The sequence below is a fragment of the Miscanthus floridulus genome, chromosome 3 (assembly GCF_019320115.1).
Source record: "Miscanthus floridulus cultivar M001 chromosome 3, ASM1932011v1, whole genome shotgun sequence".
Taxonomy (NCBI): domain Eukaryota; kingdom Viridiplantae; phylum Streptophyta; class Magnoliopsida; order Poales; family Poaceae; genus Miscanthus; species Miscanthus floridulus.
Genome location: NC_089582.1, coordinates 116581630 through 116590421, shown reverse-complemented (window position 1 = coordinate 116590421; position 8792 = coordinate 116581630).

Here is an 8792-nt window from a genome sequence, read left to right as displayed (position 1 = left end):
ACGTGCTGGTCGCTGTGTGTTGACTGCGTGAAGAGCCAAGGTTCAGTTGGTACCGAGGCCAAGCCATCGTGGGGGGGCTAAGTGAGTACTACAACTTCTTCAATTGGAGCTCAAGTTGGTTCGGCCTGGTTAGGGAGATACAAGCCTCCAAACATTGGTACATGAAACTGTAAATCACTTAAGTGAGTACTACAAAATTGATAGTTAACAAAACGGTGGTGATCTGGTTCATGGTATAGTTAACAAAATTGAAGACCCGTAACTCCCAAACGGTGGTGATCTGGTTCATGGTATAGTTAACAAAATTGAAGACCTAAGTGAGTACTACAACTTCTTCAATTGGAGCTCAAGTTGGTTCGGCCTGGTTAGGGAGATACAAGCCTCCAAACATACATGAAACTGTAAATCACTTAAGGACTTAGAAATATTTTTTAGTGTTGAATCCACCATCAACAATGACTTGTGGGCTATGTTTGAGGCTGTTCCACACATTTTCATGAGTTGATCATAAAACAACTTTTGTTCCTTGATAAATTAGCTACAACTTTGGTAAAGAGTGGATAGCCATGCAAGATCTCTAAGTTGGACTTTTGAATTAGTCAAACGGTGTCACTCTGAGGTTCATTTCAAGTCAAACCTCTCCTAAAGGGCAATTTGGTCATTTTGGTCCACATGAACAATGTCCCATCAATTACCCTAAGTGTAGTTAAGGTGTATTAGACCAAAATCAACCACTTTACACAAGTGTTATACCAATTTCAAATGATCACATGTGATGAAGCAACAAAACAAGCAATTCACCCAAATGTTGCAATTCCATGTTTCTCATGTTTCATTACTTTTGTTGCAATTTTAACTTGCCACATTCCTACCATATTGCCATGTTTCAAGGTATAAGAAACTCATGTTGCATTCACATGTTGCACTACTACCATTCATAAGCAATCAAGTATGAAACAAACAGAATTTGCGAATGTTGCATATGTATGTTTCAGTGACAATGGCACGATGACATGGATGATGCATATGTTTATGAAATGAAAGAACTTATGTGGAAGCCAAACACCTAGGGTGTTACAGGAACCCCTAATCGCCTTCTCGCTCCGTGCAGAGGCTCAGGGGCTCTTCCTGCAACTAGGTTGAAGACGAGCAACCTGAACTCATAGGGGAAAACGCAATAAAGGGCACCAAGCCCGTTACGGTCTAGGGGTTCGAAGGCTAGGCCCTAAGGGTTTCGATAGCCACCCTAGGGCAACAGAGTCAGGGACGACTATGGGTGAGCCCATACAGAGCCAAGGCCTGAGCAAACTATCGCTCGGGGTGCCCTAAGTCATGTCCGAGACCGGCAGGGAGGTCTTCGAATGGGATCCCACCGTAGGGAGGCACCGAGCCACCGAGGCCCATTGAACGGCCCCGGCACCCACTAGAGAAGCCCTCTAGTACTCTTGGAGTGCGTCTCTAGACTGCTAGCCGACCCCTATCGAATGGGGCATAGGCCTCCACTCGGACTTACTCGATAATAGCTCACCGGAGGGGTCACTGCTCGCGCCCACCGAGGGTAGCATGGTGCCCTCCACCCCTCCTTCTGAATGAAAAGGATATGTGAGGGCTACACAAAAAAGATAGGGAAACTCCTGATCAACCTCTTGCTCCGCGCAGAGGCTCGGGGGCTCTTCCTACAACCGAACCGAGGCCCAGCAACCCGAACTCGCACTCATGGGCTCAGCAAACGCAATAAACCCCTCACACAACATAAGAAAAGCCTCTAGAGGAATAAATCCACTCCTCCAGGGCCTCGGGGGCTACACCCGGCAGGTACGCTCCGCGCACCCACCGAGGCCTCGAGTACGAAATACCATCCCGCTAGGAGCTGCTGCGAGCCGAGTCTTGTCAAAACCTCAAGGAGAGCGCTCACACTCTCCTTGAGGCTCGGGGGCTACTGTCGGGTACCATAAGAAGGGGCCCCCTAAGCAACAACAAAAAAATTGCTTAGACCCCGTCAAAACTAAGGCCAAGAGACAAACTATTGGCTAACCTCTAGCCTCGAATGGCCTACCAAATCTCTGCATCGCTCGAGGCCTCGCACAAGAGGCCTCGAATGGTCTACTGATTTTTTGCCTCGCTCAAGGCCTCACACGCAAGGCCTCGGACAGGGAACCAATTCTCTGTCTCGCCCGAGGCCCCATGCATAAAGCCTCGGATGAGATGCCGATTCTCCATCTCGCTCGAGGCCGGCTCGGCAATAACGCCATCACCTCTGCCTCGACCGATCTCCCCAACAGAGTGTCGCGTCCAATTAATGCGACCAACCACTCCCACGACGTCAGACGGACGATGGCTCGACACAGCAGAGCAGCCAACGAGATGGGAAGTCGCATCAGCACCATACCGTCTAGGATAGGACAAGGAAGGGGTTACCGGCCGCTGTGCTCGATACTGTGCCCATGACCGGCGCTCATACTGTACTATGCTACCTAACCCCTACTCCAGGAACAACGCGGTGTGTGGAGTCAAGTCTAGGTTACTATAGCCTTAGAATCAGTGTACAGGACCAACTGCTCCCTCCACACCTCGGCAGTCTACTTTAGGGTCTCGGCAACCTTGGGATTTGCACCCATCGAGCCCCCCCACGATGGCTTGGCCTCGGTACCAACTGAACCTTGGCTCTTCACGCAGTCAACACACAGCGACCAGCACGTCGCTCGCTAGGCCCTGCGTCAAGCTATCACTGGAGCTCCCACGTCGCATAGGATCGGATGTGACCGGCGTGTTGCTCCAGCACTTCAAAGATAGGACCACTCCATCAACCATGCCACCATAGTAACAGGCTACAGGGCTCGGACATGCCGCCTCTGTTTGCACGATGCCACATAGCTAACACGTGTGTCACCCATGTCCCGCCTTTAACTATAAAAGGGAGGGATCAGGCTGTTTCTAAAAGAGAGACCCGAGCGCACGAGATAGACGAACACGTATAGGAGGACAGACTCACTCTCACGCTCACACACACACCTAGGCATAGATGGGTTCATGAGGTAGACAAACACATGCTCGACACTCTATAACGCGCACGCTTCCCCGCTGCCTGAGATCAACATCTCAAGCAATCCATGCCGCTCCACGCAGAGACCTAGGACTAGCTCCCTCTCTCGCCCTGCTTGTAACCCCCTACTACGAGCATTTCGATGCAAGGAATACAAGATCGATCTCTCAGATTGGACGTAGGGCACCCATTGCCCGAACCAGTATAAACCTTGTATCTCTTTGCATCACCATCTAGGATTAGGGGCACGCAGTATATTTTTACTAGTTGGTTGAGGAACCACCGTCTGAAACACCAACACCATGGTTCTTTTCCACGATAGTAAATATAGCCAACCGCGCTTTGGTATCGACCTATATCTCACAGGTGACAGGAAAACACTCGACTTCTACCGGTCTAAGCATGGCTAAGCATATACTTGATCCTAGACCTACATAGGGTTAAAGGTGTATATATCTGGACAAGGTAGTTTCATGCATCAAGTGTTTCTAGTCAACTCTTATAACCTAATGCATCAATCATAAAGGACTCAAGTAATATTTTGTAAACACTGGGAGACTTAGAATGCTCCGGGGCTTACCTTTGAGAAAAGAAGTGGGGTGGTGATCAGGGCACTCTAGGAGCTATTCTGGATTCTGCTCCTCTTCTTTAGGAGCTGCGACTTGAGGATTCTCCTGTTGATCCCCTTCCTCTTCTTCGTTGAATTCTAGCAACGTTATCTCCTCGGTGATCCTATATGCATGATCATGGAATAAGATATCATGAATGCATGTGTGACGACACATATAATATGATGAAATGGGATGAATGCATCCTTGTAAGTAATTTCAATAGCATGACGTCAAAGTAATACAAGTGCATCCTATTTTACTGAGTATGTGCATATCTCTTCTCGATTACTTAATCAAACACTTCTGCAATTCATTTACTGAACTACAAAACAACAGCTACTTATTTTAACCATAACTAGAGTTATATACATCAAAATCATATGGTTGTGGAAATTATGGAAAGCTTATGAAATTTTCTCCAACTTTGTTTTAATACTCACAAGGTGATTCAACAGTTATCTAGGTCAAACAAATCAGTCAATCAAATCTATTCAGAAAGTAAACATCTTGGACAACAAACTTGTAACAGCTAGAACTCTTAAACCCTAAAGCCTATGACTATGAAAATTTAACACAAGGTAGATTAGTAAGTTGTCTACAACTTTGTTATTAACAAGTTTTACAGTAAAGATCATTATCCATATGAAATCATCCACACAATTAAAACTATACATGCAACTATCTATTTGAATTACAAAGTAACAATTAATTGGTTGCATACAACCAATTGCTTCTAAGCCTTACTATGAACATCAACAGTTACTATACATCACAAGCACCATAGAAAACATCATGGTCAATCACAATTTAATTACTTAAATGCCTTTATTAATTTAATTAGATAATTAGAGTAAATAACAAACGTACACCGAATGTGCATAATAAATTATCATAAAATTACAGTGGACTCCTAGTGCTCACAATAGACTACTATAAAAATTTCATACCATTGGAACATGTATAACATCCTATGCAAAAATGACAAGCTAGCAAGGTCTATTTTAGTGAAAATAGTAAACCCTATAGAAAAGTGTCAAACAACAGATTATATATTTTTCCTAGCTTTATACTAGTGCCATACTACTATACAAAAATGTGCATATCAATATGTTACATATTTTTATCCCTACAATTTTTCTCAGAAAATGTCATTTATTAATAGATAAATATAAAGATCATATTTCAATCAAGTTTAGTGCAAGCTTAATATTTTTCCTAGCTAGAGCATGTCAACACAAGACAAACAAAATTAGGATCACAATTTTATCATTTCTCTAGCTCAAGATATCTAATTTACAAGTTTACTAACATTCAAAAAGCACTTATTTAAATACATTTTAATCACCAAGAAAAATATCAGACACTGTACATTTCATATTTTTACAAAACACTACACTTCATGAGGATCACAACAAAATTTGGTTCATAAGAATTGGACCTCTAGAACTCCACTTATCATTTTTCAAAGTTGCATGCAAATCTGGAAATAAATGAACTAGCTTTCAAACTGAGCCGCTTACAGCCGAGACCCATAGGTCAGTCGGGCCCGCATGTCAGCAATACAAAAATAGGGGAGCGGCGCTGCTCGACGCAGATTGGCTAGAGTTCATCGACAGCGACCTTTTTTGGCGACGGCACCGACACTACGAGCATCCCCATGACATTGCGCACACGTTGAGCTACCTAGTTGGACCTATTACCGGAGCTAACGACGACGGCGATGACCATGGTGGCATGGCGGTGTGGTTGGACGGTGAGGTGTCGGAGCCAGCTAAGGTGGCTCGATCTAGGGTTATGCCAAGACTCTACATCCTAAGTCGACTCTAACGCACACCCAAGCGTGATTAATGGTGGTCGGAGATGACCCGACCATGGCGACTGAGGACGGCGACAAAACAATGGTGAGGTCGTGCATGGCACGACGGCTTACCGAGCGCGGCTAGCAAGCAAATGTGGGTGCGGTGGTGTGGTGGGAGTATGACGGGACTGCGGCGGTGGCGGAGGAGTGACATGGCACAAAGCGAGCGGGTTGGTCGGCAATGGCGATGGCGGCGTTGCCCGAGCAGCTGTGGCTGCTGCACGAAGGTGAGGGAGAAGGTAGGGAGCAAAATGAGGGCACGGGCATCATAGGTGAGCGCTGGGGAGGGTGAAGGCGCTCTCTGGCCTGACGTGGCCTGGCTGGCCTGGCCATCGGCGATGCGCGGCCTTCACACGGCGTTCAAGTTCTAGTGCCGGTCAGCCATCGAAGCCAAGCCGATGTGGCCATCAGAGTTTGATAGGCCGACTGTCAGCACAAATTTACGTTGACCAAACTCCTAATCTAAGGCAGAATAGCGAAAACTTCCTAAACCAAAGTTGTAGCCATATATACCACCTACAATTCCTATTAAAGGATCAAGTTCTAATTCTCAACCAATACAGAGTAAAATCATCCCAAAGTTGAGCCAGTGAAACTGTAAACCAATTCTGACTTAGAAATATTTCTAGGTGTTGAAAAATAGTGACATGTTGATTTTTGTGAGCTCAAAATGACCAAGCTATGCACTGAATTAGCTCATGACCCAAAAATAAAAGTTGTTGCTCTGCTCAAATACTATAACTTTGCTTTAGTGAATACATCCATGCAAAGTCTCTATGATATAGTTCAAACTAGGTCAAACATACTACATTAAAATGATGACTAACACTTGAACTATGACTTAGTGGCCAAACTAGCTCTAGTCATGAATACCAAAGTTGTTCATAATAACATTCTAAACATGTTTAAGCTATTCATAAGGTCACACAAGCATTTCATACATTGGTTACATAAATTACTTCCCAGGTCAACATGCATATCATCACTTAGGAGCTTAATTAGACAAAGTGGTCTACATGAACAATGTTCCATTAGTCATCCTAAGTGTAGCTAAGGTGTTTTAGTAACTAACATCAACCACTTACACTTATTCACTCATGATCATAAGCATACACAAAGGAAACATAAAATAACAAGCATATTTCATATGTTCCAATCATATGTTTCATATGTAAAAGCTTATATATGAATGCTTATGCTCATGCAATGCAAGTCAATTTATGCAAGCCTAACACCTAGGGTGTTATAGCCCCTCCCCCTTATAAAAATCTCATCCCGAGATTTGCAAGACCTACCATTCTTGGAAAAAGGTGGGATAAACCTCACGTAAGTAATCCTCTCGTTCCCACGTGGTATCTTGTTCATTGTGATTATTCCACACCACCTTATAGAATTTAATGATCTTACTCCGTGTTACTCTTTCCATCTCTTCTAACACTCGGATTGGTTTCTCTTCATAGGTCAAATCCGATTGGAGCTTAATGTTGGTGGGTGCAATGGCTTCCTCAGGTATACAAAGACACCTCTTCAACTGAGAAACATGGAAGACATCAAATATGGCACTCATCTCTAGGGGAAGTTGTAACTTGTAAGCGACATTCTCATTCCGTTCAGTAATCTTGTATGGCCCTACATATCTAGGCGCAAGCTTTCTTTTCACTCCAAATCTTTATACTCCTTTTATGGGTGACACTTTTAAGTATACATAGTCTCCCACTTCAAAAGTCAATGGTCTTCTTCTTTTATCAGCATAACTCTTTTATCTTGACTGGGCTGCTTTCATATGCTGTTGGATAATGCGCACTTGCTTTTCAGCTTCAGTGACAAAGTCAATACCAAAGTATCTTCTTTCGTCGGGCTTGATCCAATTCAATGGAGTTCTGTATTTTCTACCGTACAAGGCTTCAGAAGGAGCCATCTTGATGCTTGCTTGATAACTGTTGTTGTAGGAGAACTCAGCTAAAGGTAGCCATTTCTCCCACAAACCCTTGGAAGATATAACACAAGCTCTCAGTAAATCTTCTAAGATCTGGTTCACTCACTCAGTCTATCCAAAAGTTTATGGATGGTATGCTGAACTTCTAATTAGTTTAGTCCCCAAGGCCTGGTGCAAGTGTTCCCAGAAATGAGCTATAAACTACAGTCCTTGATCTAAGATGATAGTCCTAGGTATTCCATGTATTCTCACGGTCAGAGAAATGTACAGCCCAGCGTACCTCCTCACGTGATATGTTGTGTTAACCGGTATAAAATGTGCTAACTTGGTGATGCTATCTACAATAACCTATATTGAATCGTGACCTTGCTGTGTCATTGGAAGGCCTGTAATAAAGTCCATACTTATTTCTTTCCATTTCTAGCTTGGAATAGGCAAAGGCTGAAGTAACCCAGCAGATTTCATATGAACAGCTTTTACTCTACTGCAGTTATCACATCTAGCATCATAGACGGCAATTTCCTTCTTCATCTTGGTCCACCAAAAATGGGTCTTCAAATCTTGATACATTTTGCTACTACCTGGGTGGATAGACAACTTAGACGAATGAGCTTCATCTAAAATTTGATTTCTAAGCTCATGGTCCTTTGGTACCACAAGTCGGTCCTCAAACCATAGCACACCTCTTTCATCTAATCCGAAATGCTTGGTTTCTTACTCTTGCATCTTTCTCTTGATGTGAAATATACCTACATATGTCTTCTACAGTTCTATGATTTTGCACTCAAGTGAACAACTGATAGTGGTATTGTGCAGTACAATAGGATGTAACAAATTAAATCCATCTTCCAACAATGCTTCCACAGTGTTGTAGTGAGATTTCCGACTAAGTGCATCGGCTACAACATTGGCTTTCCCTGGATGGTAGTGCACTTCTAAATTGTAGTCCTTAATCAGCTCTAGCCATCTTCGCTATCTCATGTTCAGCTCAGGTTGGGTAAAGATATATTTGAGGCTTTTGTTGTCAGTATATACATGACATACATTGCCCAACAAATAATGTCTCCATATCTTTAATGCGTGAACAACTGTTGCAAGTTCTAAATCATGAGTAGGGTAATTTACTTCATGCTTTCTCAACTACCGAGAAGCATACGCAATAACTCTTCCTTCTTGCATGAGCACACACCCCAAACCTATACCCGATGCATCACAAAACACATCGAAAGGCTTTTTAATGTCGGGTTGTGCTAAAACATGAGTTGTAGTTAATAGAGTCCTTAGGGTGTGAAAAGTTGCTTCACATTTTGGTGTCCAATTAAACTTTTTATCTTTCTGAAGTAG